The sequence below is a fragment of the Macaca fascicularis genome, chromosome X (genome assembly GCF_037993035.2).
Source record: "Macaca fascicularis isolate 582-1 chromosome X, T2T-MFA8v1.1".
Taxonomy (NCBI): domain Eukaryota; kingdom Metazoa; phylum Chordata; class Mammalia; order Primates; family Cercopithecidae; genus Macaca; species Macaca fascicularis.
This window is the reverse complement of record NC_088395.1, coordinates 137811192-137831377: the sequence shown is the minus strand read 5'-3', so window position 1 is coordinate 137831377 and position 20186 is coordinate 137811192.

Below are 20186 nucleotides of genomic sequence, written 5' to 3'. Positions count from 1 at the left end.
CTTCTGGAATACCTCCTGAAAGATCTGCCTAAGGCTGTTTTACAGTTAACTTACAAAGATAAGTAGAAGGAGTACACTGTAAAATAATGATAAATATAGTATAGTAAGCACATAAATCAGTAACATAGTCATTTATTATTATTAACAAGTGTTATGTACTACACATAATTGTATGTGCTCGACTTTTATATGACTGGTAGTGCAGAAGGTTTGTTTATACATCACCATGACTATGTGAGTAATCTGTTGCACTACATCATGACAACTCTGATATCACTGACATTTTTCAGTGTCATTATAATCTTATAGGACAACGATTATATATTCAGTCAGGTTTACCGAAACATTGGTATGCAGCACTTGACTGTAGCTCATTTTTAATATTTTGTACAGAGTTTTGTAAATCTGTGAGATGATTGTACAAAACAAGCCACTCTGCCATTGCCAGACCTCAAATTGGTTCTCTTTTAAAAAAAAATCAAAAAAGAAAAAAAATAAACTTTTCATGACACATCTCACAGAATAAAATGTGCAGATGTATTTACAAGCAAAAATAGAAGATGTCAAAGTTATCCGTAGCTCCTCACATATTATATAACTCTATCTCAGGATGGAGGACAGCCATGTAATCTCACTTAGCTTCTCAGTAACCTGTTAAAAAAATGCAATATGATGTTTATGCCTATCTTGCTTCATAGGAAATGCTAGCTTATATGGTCAACTGTCTGTTCTTCCCTTACTTGGCCTAATGGCAGAATTTGAGAGATTTGATCACTCTTCTTTCATACCCTTTGTTTTGCAGAACAATACACTTTCCTGATTTACCTACTAGCTAACTAGCCCCTCCATTTCAGTATTCTTTGAATGTTGTTTTTTCTCCATACCTCCTAAGATTGGAATTCCTCAGGCCTCAGTTCTTGGACTTTTTGTCTTTTCTAGCTCCTTATCCCTTAATGATCTCATCCAGTCCTGTGGCTTTAAATATACTCTATATGTTGACAATTTTCATATTCATATTTCCGATTCACATCTCTCCCCTGAACTGAAGACTCAAATAATGAAATCTTAACTGACATTGCCTCTTTTTTGGTTTAATGAGTATCTCAAAATTAACATGAAAAATTTAACTCTCACTCTGTCTTCGTACCTCCTCTCTCCAAAATATTTTCTGATAGCCCCACCTTCATTATGTCCATTCTCTATTCCAGTTATTTAGAACACAAACATTTGAGTCATCTTTGATCCTTTTTTTCACAACCCTGATCCAATCCATCATTAAATCTTAGTGATTCTTCCTTCACATTATTTTCAAAATCCTGTCACTTCCCACCACTTTTTATTAACACCTTGTTCTAGGCCACCATCAACTTTCACTTAAGTTGTTGCAATATTCTTCTAAGTAGTCTCTATGCTTCTGCTCTTGATCCATTAAAGTTGATTCTTCATACAGTCAGAGTAACCCTTTTAAAATGTAAATTGAATCAGGATACTCCACTTCTCAAATACCTTTAAAGACCTACCATTTCCTTCAAAGCAAAAGTTAAAGTCCTTGAGAAGAACCTCCAAAATAGTGATGTAAGTAATTCCAAAACTCTCCTTCTCTATAAAAGTAATAGAAACACTGACAACAGTTGTCAAAGCAAACTTTTTTAGAACTCTGGAAATTAATAAAAAATTTACAATAATCTAGGAAGCATTTACTCAAGAAAGAAAACATCATCTTAATGAGAAGTGGCCTTCGTGGTGTTTTAATTCACCCGAATCCCATTTGTTCTGTCTAAATTCACGAGAGCTTTGAAAATCAACAGCCTCACAATGATAGCAGCCATGAAAACCAGAAGCTTAGCCACCATGGGAAAGGGTATAACAGGTTTGAATTTTCCCCCAAACCACATCCCCACAGAATTGCCACTATTTGACTTGTCTAATAGATTGTTGAAAAACACATTCTCTGGGGTTCTTTTTATTTGGGCTGACTAATAAGTCACTCGGTAAATAACCCTTTTCCCAGGACATTTGCCAAAAGAATCAGTGGAAGTTGTTTAACAGTGCAGCTACTTGAGGTGGTGTTACCAGTTGTTACTAACAAAAGACTGACTAAAATACTTAAAAAGAAAAACAGGTGGATGAGATGGCCATAAGGAGCTTTGAAAAGTTTTAGCACACTCATAGGATCTAGAAGGCCACACATGGATACATGTAGACTATGTGAATGTCCAGGAAAGCCCTGAGAAGATCCTGTTTCTTGCCTGTGGTTCACTTGGAAGCTCTGTGCAAGCAGGGTGTAAGGGTTAAGCCCGAGTTGTAAACTGCCTGAGAGAGCATTGAATGTGTGTCACAATATACAAACAGAGCTCCTCTGTCACTGCTAGGAGACTTATTAGTTCAAGACATTTAATTAAATCTCTGTCCAATCATTAGCTGACTACCAAGCTAACCAGGCAGACAATTCAGTAGTTGAACAGCACAAAGAATACAGACTTTAAATAATCCATGAAAGTCACTAATAATAAAATAGCTACAACAACAAAAGCAATAGACAGCAGTAACAAATCCTGGTGAATGAGAGGAATTTGAATTCCAGAGTTTTACATTATATCACTTAAAATGTACATATTTCAACAAAAAATTATGAGCCCCCCAAAAAGAAAGTGTGTTCTGTACACACAGACAAAAGCAATCAACAGGAAGTGTTCCAAAGGAAGCCCGGATGTTAGACTCATCAGATAATACTACAAATTAACTATTGCAAATATGTTCAAAGAAATAAAAAAAAGTCTAAAGAATTAAGAAAAATGTAAGAACAATAATTAGTTATCTAGAATAACTAGAATAAAATGGAAAATTTATCAGAGAGACTCAATAGCACATCTGAGAAAGCAGGTGACAGAATAAATGAACTTGAATATATGTTAATTGAGAGTATACTGTCCGGGAAACAGGAAGAAATAACAAGAAAAAAATTAACAGAAACTCAGAGACCTGTGAGACATCATCAGGCATACCAATATATGCATAATGGAAGTTCCAGAAGAAGAGATAAAAGAAAAAAATATATTTGAAGAAATAATGGCTGAAAACTCTCCAGATAAGACCAAACACATTAATCTATACATCTAACAAGCTCAACATTTCCTAAGTAGGATAAATTCAAAGAGATCCACACTTAGATAAATCATAATCAACATGTCAAAAGCCAAAGCAAAGAGAGAATTTTAATAGCAGCAAGAGGAAGAGTGACTCATCATGCACAAAAGTTTCTCAGTAAGATTAACAAGTGAATTCCCATCAGGAACCATGTAGCCCAGAAGGCAGTGGATTTACGTATTTAAAATATACAGAAGAGATGCTGTCAATGAAGAATTCTATATCTAGCAAAGCTATCCTTTGCTAGGTGGAAAATGAAGGAGAAAATAAAAAATTTTCCGGATAACCAGAAACTCGCAGAATTTGTTGCCAGCAACCCTGACTTACAAGAAATATTAAAAGGAGTCTTTCATGCTGAAATAAAAGAACACTAGACAGTAACTTAAATCCATGGGAAGAAATAAAAAACACTGTTAAAATGACTACAAAAATAAATATAGAATAAAAAGGTATAAATGATTTTTTAACTCTTTTGTTCTCCTTCCTGATTTAAAAGACAATTTCCTAATGAAATCATTACAAATTTGTGTTAATGCGCTTATAAAATCCATCTGACAACATTATGACAAAGGAATGAGCAAGAAACTGAGTTATATAAAAGCTAAGTTTATATATAACTATTGGAATTTAAGTGTTACTTATTCAAAGTAGATTGTGATACGTTAGGATGTTAATTGTAATCTCTAATGCAACCACTGAGTATATAGCTCAAAAATATCATAAAATAAACAATAATGGAATTAAAATGAGATACTAGAAAATGTCTCTTTAACACAAAAGAAAATAGTAATGGAGAAATACAGGAAAAAGTGGAATATAAAGCATACAAAAAAAGAGGACAAAATGGCATATTTAAATCCTATCGTTAATAATTACATAAAAGGACAGAAATTGACCAAAGGTATTAAAAAATATTAAAACATGATCCAACTATATGCTATCTACAAGAAGCTCACTTTAGATTCACACACCTGAATAGATTGAGAATAAAAGTACAGACAAATATGTAGTATGTAGAAAGTGCCCATAATAGAGCTGGTGGACCTAAACTAATATTAGATGCAATAGACTTTAAGATAAACAATTTTATTATAGACAAACCCACAGCTAACATCAACTTAGTGGTGAAAGACTGAAAACTTTCCCTCTAGATCAAGAAGACTAGCATTTCTACTTTTGCCACGTTCTTTTGACATTGTACTACAATTTTTGCCAGAGCAATTAGGCAAGAAAAAGAAATAAAACATCCAGATTTGAAGGGAAGAAGTACAATTATGTCTACTCACAGATGTCATGATCCTGTATATAGAATATCCTAAAGAGTGCACAGAAGCTATTAGAATTAATAAATTCAACAAGGTTGTGGGACACAAGATCAATATACATAATCAATGTTATTTCTATACACTAGCAATAAACAACCAGAAAGTGAAACTAAGAAAACAATTTCATTTATAATCATGTCAAAAAGGATAAAATATTTAGGAATAAAATTAACACATAAAGTGAAAGATACATACAATGAAAACTACAAAAATTGTTGAAAGAAGGTGGAGACCTAAGTAAATGGAAAAACTTTCCATTTTCATGGCTTGGAAGACTTAATATTGTTAAGATAGCAATACTTACCAAATTGATCTCCAGACTCAACACAATCCCTGTCTATTTCCCTGCTGGAATTTTACAGAACCCATAAAATTCATATAGAAATGCAAGAAACCAAAAATTGATATAAAATGCAAGGGATCTAAAGCAGCCAAAACTATCTTGAAAAATAAGAATAAAGTTGGAGGAGTCACAGTCTTCCATTCCAAACTTAGTAAAAGAATATGATAATCAAAACTGTGTAATACCGGCCTAAAGACAGACACATTGGTGAGTGAAGTAGAGTTGAACTTCCAAAAATAAATATGCACATATGGTATGACAAGGTGCCAGAACAAGTAGATGGGGGAAATAATAGTTTTTTTCAACAGATGATACTGGGAGAACTGCATCATTCCCTCATGCAAAGGGATGAGGTTTGAACCTTACCTCACATTATATACAAAAGTGAATTCAAAATGGATCAAAGGCCTAACTCTAATAGCTAAAATTTTGTAATTCTTAAAAGAAAATATAGAGATAAATATTTGTGACATCAGACTAGGCAATGGTTTTTAGATATGACAACGTAATTATAAGCCACAAAAGGAAGTGGTAGACAAACTGGACATCATCAAATTTTAAAACTTTGTGCTTTAAAGGACATTACCAAAAAATTGAAAAGACAACCCATGAAGTGGAACCAAATGTTTGCAAATCATATATCCCATAAGGGATTTGTATTTGGAAGATGTAAATAGCTCTTACGACTCAATAATAAAAAGAAAAATAATCCAATTAAATATGGGCAAATGATATACGAAGACATTTCTCCAAAAAAGATGTACAAATGGCAAATAAGCACACGACAATATATGCAACACCACTAGTGTTTAGGAAAATGCTCATCGAAACTACAATGAGATACCACTTTTCACTCACTAAGATGGCTCTAATAAACTTGACAAACAATAATAAGCATTGGCTAGGATGTGAAGAAATTGGAAACTTCATATATTGCTGTGGCATGAATTCCTCTATTTTTCTAGTTTTGCAAACACTAGAAAAATAGAGGAATTCATGCCACAGCATGTGTGTTTGTGTTTAGTTGTTATTTTTGTTGAATGGATGAATGAAGGAATGGATGACATACAACCTACCCACTCCCTTGCTCACGTAACTTACACTTACTTGTCTTCTTCCTGTTCCTTAAACATGCTCAGTTCTTTCTTTCTTTCAGGCCTTTACTTTTTTTTCCCCTTCATTCTGGTACACTCATCTCCTCACTCTTCAAAATTTGTACTAAGCATTTAATGTGAATCCTTCAGTCTCAGTTTAAATATAATTTATTTTGAGAGCTCTTACCTGAAAATTCTATCAAAAAGAAGTCTCACTCATTGCTCTTTGCTCTAGCTTTCTGTTTGTTTCCTTCAGAGTGCTTCTTATGCTCTTAAATTGTTTTGTTTATAAATGTGATAGCCTGCTTAATGTCTTTATTTTAAAACATTTAGTCCTTACTAACAAATAGCAAGAAATTTGTCTTTTCTTCCTGTAGATCCCCAGTGCTAGCAAATCACCTAACACATAGAATATATTCAATAAATATTGGTTGAATAAGTGAAGTAAGGTGCAAAAAGAGGCAAAGTGTGAAACATCCTTCAACACTTACATCCTGACACACACACATGCCTGTGTATGCTCTCCATAATTCCCTGTATGAGCTTTAGTCAAGAAAAGTGTGATAACCTTGCTACACACAGAATAAATTAGGCCTTTCAATATAAGGGCATCTCTGGTACTAGAGTTATATAATACTAATGATGATCACCATAAGAACAGCTGTTATGGAAAAACAGCATAAAGTTTTCTTAGAAAACTAGAAATGGAATTACTGTATGAGCCAACAATCTCACTTCTGGATATATACCTGAAGGGAATAAAATCACCACATCATAAAGATATCCACACTCCCATGGTTTTTCGAAGCAATATTTACAACAGCCAAAGTGTGGAATCAACCTAAGTGTCCATCAAAATATGAATGGATAAATAAAATGTGTCATAGATACACAATGGAATACTATTTAGCCATAAAAAGAACAAAATTCTGTAACTCACAACAACATGGATGAGTTTAGAGGGCATTATGCAAAAAGCACAGAAGAATAAATACCACATGTCCTCACTCATATGTGGATGCAAAAAAGTTGATCTCATAGGAGTAGAAACTAGAATTGTGGTTTACTAGAGATGGGGAAAGGTTTGAGGAACGGAGGATAGCCAAAGTTTGGTCAACAGGTACAAAGGTACAGCTAGATAAGAGGAATAAGTTCTAGTGTTCTGTAGCACTACAGAGGAACTGAAATCAACAATATTTATTGTATATTTTCAAATATCTGGAAGAGCAGATTTTGAATGTTTTCAACACAAAGAAATGATAAATGTTTGAAGTGATGAATGTGTAAATTAATCTTATTTGATTATCACATACTCACTGTATCCCATAAATATATATAATTATTATATGTCAATTAAAAGTAATAAAAATGGGAAGGGAATAGTAAAAATAATAAAGAATTTTAAGGTGCTTACTATTTGCCAAGTACTGTACTAAGTGTTTTACACTGTTTATCTTATTCTCATAAGCAACACTGTGAAGTAGAGGTTATTATATTCTATACTACATAACTGATAACGAGAATTTCAGAGGGGTTAAAATATATTGTTCAAGTTCAGGTCTTTCTGACAATAAAGCCTGTGTGTATATGTCCATGTATATATGTGGACAAGCAGATATGGGCATACAGGACCGTGACTCAAATGCATTGGTGAAAAACTTTATTTGATGATTATTTTAATTGAGCCAACAACCACAAAAAACTGCAGGAACAAATGAGCACTTTTCTATGTACTCCTTTCTATATGATGAAAATGGTAGATTGACTAGTTCTGCTTTCATGACTTGTTAAAACCAAAGGACCATTCTGTAGGTAATTAATTTTATTTTCTTACTACTTAGTCCTGGCGTTGTTGACAAATTGACTAAAAGTTCAATGATTTCTTCTTAATCTTTTTCAAATTTTTAAATTTATTTCTGTGAAATACTTCCTGGAAAAGTTGTGGTTATGGTTCTCAAGTGCATTTTGTTTGCTCTGCTGCTGCCAGTACACAGCACGAAGCTCTTTTCTCAGCGATGTTGATTTTCTAAGGGGTCAGTTCAACCTTCTAAGATGTTGTTTTGTGATTTTGGCACACCTTATGAGGAGACGGTGTGCAGAGACACAGAGTTGCCCATTATCAGCTACGAGTCATAACTGCTGTTTGGCAGAGATAAGAAATTTAAACAAATTTCCCAAGGCTTAGGGTGGTTCTAAAGTATTGCTTATTTATTATGACTCAGACTTGTTTATTTCGTAATACAAGGAAGATTTGAAGAAGGCAAATTTCACAGTAAACTTTTAATATAAAGGCACCTGACTCATGCAACTATAACTGAACAGTTGTTTTTTTAATTTCTTACACTTTCTACTCATCCAGAGTCTTGACTTCATGTTAGAAACCTTCCTGTAGCTTGTTCTCCACTTCCAGATGTAACACATTTCTCTCTAGAGAGAGTCTTGTCTAACTTCTCCCTGAAGTAATCAAAAGGAAAGAAATTAGTTTACCTGTCTAATTTTCTCTCACAGCTAAAAAGGTCCCTGCCTCTCCCCAATAAATTTCTCTCTGTCAGCACAAGGCACATCTCATTTCTTGTTCTTCTCTACCTCCTCTTAGTTCCTAATGAAAATGATCAAACTCTAATAAGTATTAGGCTTGCAGTTTTCCTCCCATTTTTCCCCTTCCATCTGAGGAATCATATTTGTTTCTATCCTCTAGTGTTTGACTTCATCTGCTCACTGTGTCTTCTTGTTAGTTAATAGTACCTTCCTTCTAGTTTCAGGGTTGCCTTAGGTTAAATGAGAAGGATTAGAAAATATCAGAAATTAAACTTACATGATAATTTTTTCAGGATTAAATTGATAATGTTACAACAAAATTTGTGTAACACCCTTGATTCCTTTTCCAAAGAGTTCTTTATTGGGGTTCCCATGCTTTTCTTATTTTCATTTGCACTTAAAATAGTCTTCAGTCAGCTTCTGTTGCTGACCAATAAAGTGTTAATTCCAGGAGTGCTTACCAGAGTGAAATAGAATAGATCCAACTAGCGGTGTACCTGCCAGGATGTATCCAGAAGCAATGGTGGAGTCAATTAGATTGAAACAAGTTTGGAAGCTTTTATTAGTCATACGTTAATGAGTTCAGTATTTTCTTTTTTCCAAAGTTGGGCTGACTCATTGACATTTTGACCCAACCTCAAAGATAATAAGATAATAAACACAAATTTTCAGTCTGTCATATTGTCATGGAATATTTTTATATGATACAGTCATTATTGGTATAGACATAGGCAAATGACCACTCATACAATGGGTGTGGATTTTAAAAAGCAAATTGACAGGTATTTTTTTGGCTGACACATATTCAATGTCCACCATATGCTAGACATTGTGATAGAAATGTGACTTGTATTATCATATTTAATTTTCAAAACCACTTTTGTGAGGTAGGCACTCTTATAATCCCCATTTTATAGACGAGAAAACTGAGGTGTATAGATGGAAAGTGATGAGCTAAATCTGAAATAATTGTGCATAGCAGACTTAAATACATGCGTACCTGAACCCCAAACTGATGCAAGCCTCATTGAGTGTTGGGATTATAGGTGATTTTTAAATTTATTCTCTACCCTTTTGTCTACTTTTAAATAATTAACATTATAATTTTAAAATACTGATTATATTTGCTTTTCAAAAGACATTCCTCCTGAGTTAAATTTGCTGTGTTTGTAAGGTCAACACCTTTAGATCATCTTTGGAAGTTGGAAGGAATAGTGCACACTGTAGCCCTATCTACTGATCAAAACATGTAATTGCATTTTCCATAGTGTCTATTAGTTCCAGTTCTTAGTAGGATCACAGTCTTGTAGGCCTCCTTGCTTTAGCAGAGGACCTTCTATGCAGACTCTTATATAATAGTTAAGTAATTTTTTTCTCTCTACTCACCTCCATCACTTCAAAGTGTGGGTTATGACACATTTTACACCAAGAGCATTGAGATAAGAATTGTAGATTTTGCAACTTTGCTCTTTTTCACCTAAAAAAGGGGATCTCAGCATATTACTATTATAATAGAATATTTCCAATTTAGTAAAATAAAATCAAACTGTTCAGGATTAAAATGTGCTAATTATTATTTTATTTTAAAACTTTCCTTCAAGGCTGCCCTGTGTACTACTTAACTGGGTGGTACTATAAAAGTTTAACTTTTTTTTTTTCTGAGTGGAAACATTTTACATGCCTGTTGGAAATAGAGAAAACACTTTAATTATCTTATAAAATGTTGTTTAGTATTTCTACCTTGTTAGTTTTACAAGTCAATATCAAACTGTTGGTTAGATGAGCCTCCATGCGATATTCACACTCTTTTAGGGCTGTTTCTTCCTAATTATTTTTCTTACAACATTTTTCACATCTTGTCCCTCAAGGTGTAAATGAGGGGGTTCAACATAGGGGTCACAACACCATAAAATACAGATATGCTATCATTTTGATGCTGCTCCTCTGGCATGTATATACCTACGTAACAAAACTACACGTTCTGCACAAGTACCCCAGAACTTAAAGTATAATGAAAAAACGCTTTCAAAAAAATACAGAGATAACTTTACCCTTGTCTTGGGATTCCCTTGACTGAGGTTTCAAGTGCATGTAGGTGACTGTCCCATAAAATATGATGATCACAGTCAGATGGGATCCACAGGTGGAGAAAGCTTTGAGTCTGGCCTCTGCAGAGTTGATCCTCAGCACAGCAACCACAATGTGAGCATAGGAGAAGAGGATGAAGGTAAAGGGCAGGGGCAAGGTGAATATGCCGATGACTAGACCGAGGATGAGTCTGCCTGGGGTGTCCGAACAGACAAGCTTCAACAATTCCTGCACCTCACAGGTAAAATGGTTGATGACACTGTGTCCACAAAAGGGCAGGAATTGCAATGATTGGTATCAATGACATAAGGAAGGCACTGGCCCAGGTCAGCATGGCCAACTGTATGCAGACTTTATTGTTCATAATGATGATGTAGCACAGGGGATTGGAGATTGCAACAAATCTATCATAGCCATGACAGCAAGGAAAAGACACCCTGTCATCCCCAGAAAAATAGCACTGGTCATCTGGACATAACAGCTATTATAGGAAATGGTGGGGTGGTCTCTTAAACCATTGAACAACAAAAAAGGTACTGAATTGCTGGAGTAGCAGATATCAAGGAAGGACAGGTTACTTAGGAAAAACTACATAGGAGTGTGAAGCCGCCCATCAACTTTAACCACAACAATAATGAGACTGTTACTAACCAATGTGATCAGGTAGACCACTACCATGGTGCAACAAAAGACAATCTGATATTTTGGATGGTTGGACAAAACCACCAGGATGAACTCTGTCACTTCACTGCCATTATCAACAACCAGAATATCCATTTTGTTCTATCTGCCAAAAAAGAAGAAGGAATTAAATTCATTTTAATTTGAGAGGCAATTATTGAGTATTTGCTATATCCTCAGTCTCTATATTGGGTGCTATTATGAAGAGATGTCTACAAAACAAGTAATGTCATTTGGATCTTTATGTTTTAATTTGGGAGATAAAACATTCATGTACAGCATAAGATTAATTTGCTAAGTTGCACAATCCATTGTGAGTCTTAATCATCTTTAAAATGAGGGAAGTTGGACTTCACTTTTGAACATTCCTCTGAAAGAAAATGTGCTATCTTATTGTTAAAATGTAATCAGATTCCTGAATCACAGAATTGCTAATTATCCTTTCCCCACTACGGATATTTGTCTCTAGCTGTTTCACATCCATGACATAAAATGTGTGCCCAGTTCACTCTCACTTCTTCCTTACCCTGAATACCCAAACAATCACCAAGTCCTATCGGCTCTTCCTCCTACATATATTTCAAATCTACCTATAATGCTTATGTAGTCAGAGCCACCATTGTCTCTCATCTGTACTAATACATGAGTTGCCTAATAGGTCTCCCTACTTCCATTCGTGCCTCTCTATAGTCTATTTTCCACAAAGCAGCCAGAATCAACTTTAACAAATATACACAATTACGACCATATCCTGTCTATGCTTAAAACCCACTTGAGGGCTTCTAATTGTACTTAGAATAAAATCTAACTTATTACCAAAACCTACAAGACTCTAAACGATCTGACCCCAACCTTATCTTGCACTGTCTTTTCTTGGGCTCATCGTGTTCCAGCCATATTGTCTTCATGAGGTACTCCAGGCTTGTTCACATTTCAGGACTTTTGCACATTGTGTTCTCTGTGCTGGAAATATTCTTCCTACTATTTTCTTGCTTTGTGAACTCTTAATAATCCTTGATATTATATCTCAGCTTAAAAGGAGCTTTTTTTTTTTTTTTTTTAAACTTTAAGTTCCGGGATACATGTGCAGAACGCGCAGGTTTGTTACATAGGTATACGTCTGCACTTATCAATCCGTCATGGTTTGATAGGATTTTAAGCCCCACACTCATTAGCTGTTTGTCCTGATGCTCTCCCTCCCCTCACTCCCCACACCCCGACAGGCCCCAGTGTGTGTTATTCCCCTCCCTGTGTCCATGTGTTCTCATTGTTCAACTCCCACTTATGAGTGAGAACATGCAGCGTGTGGTTTTCTGTTGAAAATGAACTTTTTCTTTTGCTGTGCAGAAGCTCTTTAGTTTAATGAGATCCCATTTGTCAATTTTGGCTTTTGCTGCCGTTGCTTTTGGTGTTTTAGACATGAAGTCTTTGCCCATGCCTATGTCCTGAATGGTACTACCTAGGTTTTCCTCTAGGGTTTTTATGGTATTAGGTCTAACATTTAAGTCTCTAATCCATCTTGAATTAATTTTCGTATAAGGAGTAAGGAAAGGATCCAGTTTCAGCTTTCTACTTATGGCTAGCCAATTTTCCCAGCACCATTTATTAAATAGGGAATCCTTTCCCCATTTCTTGTTTCTCTCAGGTTTGTCAAAGATCAGATGGCTGTAGATGTGTGGTATTATTTCTGAGGACTCTGTTCTGTTCCATTGGTCTATATCTCTGTTTTGGTACCGGTACCATGCTGTTTTGGTTACTGTAGCCTCGTAGTATAGTTTGAAGTCAGGTAGCGTGATGCCTCCAGCTTTGTTCTTTTGACTTAGGATTGTCTTGGAGATGCAGGCTCTTTTTTGGTTCCATATGAACTTTAAAGCAGTTTTTTCCAATTCTGTGAAGAAACTCATTGGTAGCTTGATGGGGATGGCATTGAATCTATAACAGGCAACCTACAGAATGGGAGGAAATTTTTGCAATCTACTCATCTGACAAAGGGCTAATATCCAGAACCTACAAAGAACTCAAACAAATTTACAAGAAAAAAACAAACAACCCCATCAAAAAGTGGGCAAAGGATATGAACAGACATTTCTCAAAAGAAGACATTCATACAGCCAACAGACACATGAAAAAATGCTCATCATCACTCGCCATCAGAGAAATGCAAATCAAAACCACTATTATACCATCTCACACCAGTTAGAATGGCAATCATTAAAAAATCAGGAAACAACAGGTGCTGGAGAGGATGTGGAGAAATAGGAACACGCTTACACTGTTGGTGGGATTGTAAACTAGTTCAACCATTATGGAAAACAGTATGGCGATTCCTCAAGGATCTAGAACTAGATGTACCATATGACCCAGCCATCCCATTACTGGGTATATACCCAAAGGATTATAAATCATGCTGCTATAAAGACACATGCACACGTATGTTTATTGCGGCACTATTCACAATAGCAGAGACTTGGAATCAACCCAAATGTCCATCAGTGACAGACTGGATTAAGAAAATGTGGCACATATACACCATGGAATACTATGCAGCCATAAAAAAGGATGAGTTTGTGTCCTTTGTGGGGACATGGATGCAGCTGGAAACCATCATTCTTAGCAAACTATCACAAGAACAGAAAACCAAACACCGCATGTTCTCACTCATAGGTGGGAACTGAACAATGAGATCACTTGGACTCGGGAAGGGGAACATCACACACCGGGGCCTATCATGGGGAGGGGGGAGGGGGGAGGGATTGCATTAGGAGTTATACCTGATGTAAATGACGAGTTGATGGGTGCTGACGAGTTGATGGGTACAGCACAGCAACATGGCACAAGTATACATATGTAACAAACCTGCACGTTATGCACATGTACCCTAGAACTTAAAGTATAATAATAATAATAAAAAAAAAGAAAATGAACTTTTTAAGAAAAGTCTGCTTTAACACCACCCCTTCTTCCAAATCAAAATCAGATCTTTTTGTTACAATTGTTCATCGCACCTTGAACTTCTCCTGCATGGCTCTTATCACTGTTTGTATTTATGTATTGGTGTGACATTTAATTTCTGTCTTCTTACTATATTATAAACTTTGGGACAGAAGAGGCCCTGACTGTCCTGTGCACTGGCTTATTTTCATCACCTCACACAGTGCCTGGCACAAAATATGGGCTTAATACACATTTGTTGAATGAATCAGTGCCAGTTATTTGGCTCTTCTATCTTACCTAACGTCAAGAAATTGATTTGACTGAAAGTGCATTAAATTGGCTGGAGAAAATAAATGTTTGAGGGTGAAAAGCCTATGATAAGCAACAGGATCTCATGTTTTTCAGTCTTATGAATGCCTTGTAGCTCAGAAATAAACTTCAATGCTTTGCCTTTTTAAAATCCTACAATTTGCCCTTTGCATGGAGGGAAGGTGGTATAGTGAAGTGAGAAAATGAAGCTCATTTTAGAAACAGAAACAAAGTGGTTTTGTTTGTTTGTTTGTTTGGCTTTTTTTTTGAAACAGAGTCTCACTTTGTCACCCAGGCTGGAGTGCAGTGGCATGATCTCAGCTCACTGCAACCTCTGCCTGCCAGGTTCAAGTGATTCTCTTGCCTTAGCCTCCCACGTAGCTGGGATTACAGGCATGCCCTACCACACATGGCTAATTTTTGTATTTTTAGTAGAGACTAGAATTACATGTTGGGGTTTCGCCATGTTGGCCAGGCTAGTCTTGAACTCCTGACCTCAGGTGATCCTCTCACCTCAACCTTCCAAAGTGCTGCGATTACAGGTGTGATCCACTGTGCCTGGCCAGAAACAACGTATCTTTACACCTTTTCATCCATCCAAATTTTTATTTACTTTGTTTGGTCTGGTTTTATTAAGTAAAAATCCTATCACAGACCAGCTCATTATTAAAGTCAACATTTTTTTCCTAGATACTCTGTAATATCCAGCCATCAAGTTCTAGTCACAAATCAGAATATTGAGTCTTTATAGTATACAATTACAGAGACTCATGAGGCAAGTATCAGGTTTTGGTGAGAGCAGGCTGTGGATGGAAAGGTTTGTCTTAGGAGCTGGGCAGCAGGAAGTATCATCCAGGTTAATGGCATAGATAATCTTTTTAGATTCTCTACTCAAGACATATGCCATGTCTCAGAAGGCAAAAGACCTTTATGGACAAGTAATTCAGGAAGTAAAGTAATAGATTATATCAGGATCCTCAATAAAATTTGATGCAGAACAAGGAGAGTCTGAATAGGAATCAGAACCAAGGGCAGACAATCTAAAAAAAAAAAAAAAAAAAAAAAAAAAAAAAAAAAAAACTTGACTGCTGTGCAACTTCTAACTAAAGTTGTTTCTACTCATTACAGAGTCATCCTACAAGGAGATCCTTGGCTTCCTTTAATGAGAAGTAGAATGCTCCTTTTTGTTCTGTAGATATTCCCAGATTCGGAATCAGAAAACAGAATAAATATGAAGAGAAAATGGTTCTTGAAATAGAGTTATTAGACTGAAACTGAGTCAGAAGTCAGCTAATCTGGCCTTTATGCATTGGTGACACCACAACCCTGGTTTCCAAATAATGTTGCAAGAATGGGACTTTCAGGGTACATACTTTTTCAAAGGGTAATAAAGTTTTCTACTAGAATGACGACATGTTTTATCATAAAGCCTTAGTTTGGCTTACAGTCCTCACCATCGTATAGTCCTAAAGACTGCAAAACAAACTAAACAAATGCCAGCATAAATAGTGGGAAAACAATACATTTTTGTGTTTATGTGATTTAAATGCATCTCACCAGACTAACCATATATTTTTTATTGAATAATTCAGTGTTTTAGCACTGTGAGAGCCAGAATCTTTCTAAACTAACTAGACATATGTAGAGATACCCACACAGAAATTCACAGCTTTTTGATTTTTTAGAAATATTTTGGATACACTTCATGGCTTTTCTTCACACAAGTTTCTCAAAACAGGCTTTCCTGGTCCCACCTACCATGCAAGACAAGAGTGTGCTTCCCAGGAGGATTCATTTCATTTTCAATATTAAAATTAAGGGACATGTAGAGTATCATCCTTTTTCCCTGAGCGCCTCAGAAAGCTCCCATAAGCACAAAATATACTTTATGAAAGGGATAGTGCTTACAGGCGGGAATTTCTATTATCCATATCATGCAGTATAGAGTGGTGGTTAAGAAAATGGATTCTGCAGCCATGTTTGAATCCTGGATCCATCACTGATGCACTATGCGACATTGGTAGCTTGTTCCACTTGCTTATACCTTAGTTTCCTCAGTTGTAAAATTGGGATAACTGCAGTATATATATCATAGAATTCTAGTGCTATATATGTATTATCTACTATTATATTAAAATGAGGCCTCACTTAGGAAGTATCACTCATGACAAAGTGAACACGTTGGTTGTCTTTCTTTTCTGGAGGGCAGAAAGAAGAATAAATGAAGATACAAACAAGGCACTATGGTCAGATTATACTATAAGCCCTCTGAAAGCAGAACCTATATTTTATTTATTTCTATAACTCTAGTACGTGGCTCACTTCCTGACACATAGCAGAAAGTCACCAAATATTTTTGGAATTGAATGTATTGTACTCACCTGAATAGCAAAAAGCAAAATAAATAAATAAATAAATATGACAAAATTGACTAAGCTCTCTGAGTTGGGTTAATATAGCCCTTTGTATATTGCAACTTCGTCAGCTCACTGAGGTGTTAGACTCTTTCAAGGGGAGTGAATTGCAGTTGCATCATGGGAGATCCATGTCAAGACTGACCATTCCACATATTCATGCTGATTTGTTCCAAGAGAAAAATATGGCTTCTTTCCTTCTTGCCAGGATATATGATTCTTAACTTGCTTTTACAGTGGATTGTGTCTTGATTTTGTTCAGCATTTTAGGAACCAATGGGTCCAAAATATGAACAGTAGAAGGAGAGGACAATCTTAAACGTTTTCTGATGTTACCTTCCGAGTTTATTCATTGTGGCTTCAATGAAGCAGTTTCACTGAAGAGACTTCAAGGACCAGGTCCCTAAAAGGCAACTAATTCTCACTACTGAGTTGAAGGTGTGTATTCATTTGGGAGTGTTATTTTTATGTCATTAAATTACATGTGGCTTTTGCTCACTAATTCCAAGGCTTCATTAGTGACTATATGATGAAACTTTTGACTAACATTGTAAACTCCATTTCTGCTCTTGAGTTACCAAGGAGTATGGCCATTCCTAGGATAATTACTGAGTTCCCTGTTTCTTGAGAGGGTTCTCAACATGGCTCAAGAAAGTAATGAGTGTTCTCAGCAAACTAACACAGGAACAGAAAACCAAACACTGCATGTTCTCACTCATAAGTGGAAGTTGAACAATGAGAACACATGGACACAGGGAAGGGAACAACATATACCGGGGCCTGTCAGGGGTCGGGGGCAAGGGGAGGGAGAGCATTAGGACAAATACCTAATGCATGTGGGGCTTAAAACCTAGATGACCGGTTGATAGGTGCAGCAAACCACCATGACACATATATACCTATGTAACAAACCTGCACATTCTGCACATGTATCCTAGAACATAAAGTAAAATAATAATTAAAAAGAAGGTAATAAATGAGTGGGGTGGGTAATGGCCACTATCTAGTGAGACTCTATGAAAACTTTCAATTAAGCATTTAGGTAAATAAAATTCTGCAAACAGTGTTTATTGGAGATCTCCTATTTCTCTTCACTTTTCCCCAACTTCCCCTGCTCCATCTCAGCCATCTTTGATTTGAGTAGTTTCTGGAAATCCCAATTTTTCCTAAAGCTTTCCCAGATTAGTTTTGCGGTACCATGCAAACTGTCGCTGTCTAAATATAATCCTGCACCCTTTCATTCACTGCCCCTTTATTACATCTATACACATATCTAATTACAATAGTTTTATTTATTGATTTCTTGCCCAGTTTGTGCTCTGAATACATGATACACTTGTTTATTATTTTTATGTGTATGCTTGTTTAAATTCCCAAATTAGTTATCCAGATTTTAGGAGGCAGGAGCAAGGCATCTTCGCAAAAAGTCTACCTGAGTGCTACTCAAAATGTTTGCAGTGAGATAAGGACAGAATTGAAAGTAAACATTTAGTAACTATGAAAGTGATTTGATATTGCTGTGACTTTTTTTATCGTATTTTATCAAATATCAGCCTGCAACAGCTTGGAAATTTTTTAAAAAACTGTCCTTTACCACAAATAGTTTGAGCAACATTTGTGGGCACTTACATTTAATTAATTCTTTTTATGCATGCACTCTGTGCCAGGAACTATGCTAAGGAGACAGAGATGAACAAAACAAAATTTCTGCTCTCAGTGAGCTTATGATCTAATTAAGGATAAACACTCCAAAAACAAGCATTATTATAAAACAGCACGAAATGTATCAAATTGCGAGTCAAGCAAAATGCTATTCAGCAAAGGAAATGGAATTACATAATTCACCTAGGCTTAAACAAGTTAGAATGAGCTCCGAGGAGGGCTTCACTGAGGAAATAGCATTTGATTTGGTTCTTGAAGGGGGACTGAGATTTTACCAGGCATAGAAAGTGGAGAGGGTTCTGCAGGCAGAGAGAACAGTGTGTATAGCAGCACTGTTACATAAAAGGTTCAGGGAAAGAAAGTATTGTCTTCCTGGAGCGTGGGGTCTGTGGAGATGAGGTGGATAATGAGGATGGAGAGACTAGCAGGGGCTTCAATTAATGTCACATATCCTGTAAGTAATAGGGAGTCACTGGAAATTTCTAATCTGGGAGTGGGATTATTGAGGGGGTGAAATCACATGATGAGACTGATGAGATTCTCCTTTTAGAAAAATCACTCTGGAGACAGTGATTGGATGGCTAGTTTAGAAGGAAGTAACACTGGACTAGTGTTAGGAGTGTGTTAGGCGTGTGTTAGGAGTGTGTTACAGTCATCCTGGTAAGCATTGATAAAGCAGTGAACTAGGACAGATGCACTGAGGACAGAGAAGATGGGGTGGGTTGAGGAGATATTTCAGAACAAGACTCAATAAAATTCAGTGAGTGGTTGTCAAGGGTAAGTGAGAAGGAGACGGAGAGATTAACTCTGAGGATAATGATAATACCATCATGTAGCATTTGTTATGTGCTTTTAACTTTTTAATATTTAACATATATGATCTCATTTGACCTTTCAACCATTCTGTGAGGTAGGTTAAGGAATATATTTTTCCCCTGTATGACAGATGCAGTCCAGAGAGGTTAAGTGATTCACTCAGAGTTCCATAGCTCATTAATGGCAGAACCCAGACTAGAATCCAGACTTCCTGACGCCTGAGCACGTTTTTTTCCCAGTCGCTCATGATGTTGCACTGTAAAGTGTTTGACCTGCTGTTCACACTTAACTAGAAACAGTTACTATGCTCATTACTAGTGGAGAAAAAGAGGAGAGGGAGAAGGTGCTCAGTGAGATGGGGGTCAACTACTTTTGCGTCAATTGGGAATTCAATAATAATAACAACTTCAATAACAATGATAAACATAGTTAACGTTTATTGAGGGCTTACTATGTCTCAGCCACAGTTCTCAGCATTTTAGATAAATTAACGGATTTAATCTTCTTAACAACCCTACAAGGGTCAGTCCTATAATTGTCTTCCTTTTATAGATGAGGAAACTGAGGTGGAAAGTTGCCCAAGGTCGTATAGCTAGTAAGTGTCAGAACCTAGCTATTTGGAACCTAGACAATCTGAACCTGCTGTGTCTTCCTTTCTCTGCTCATCAACAATCTTATCTTCTTCCTACCCTTCTTCCAAGGACTCCATGAATGCATCAGGTTCTCATTAGAAAGATCATTAATCTAGGTATCAGGAGAATTGTATTCCCACCCCAATCCTGTTCCTAATTGTTGACCTTGATAACATTATTGCCTCTCTAAATATTTTGTCATC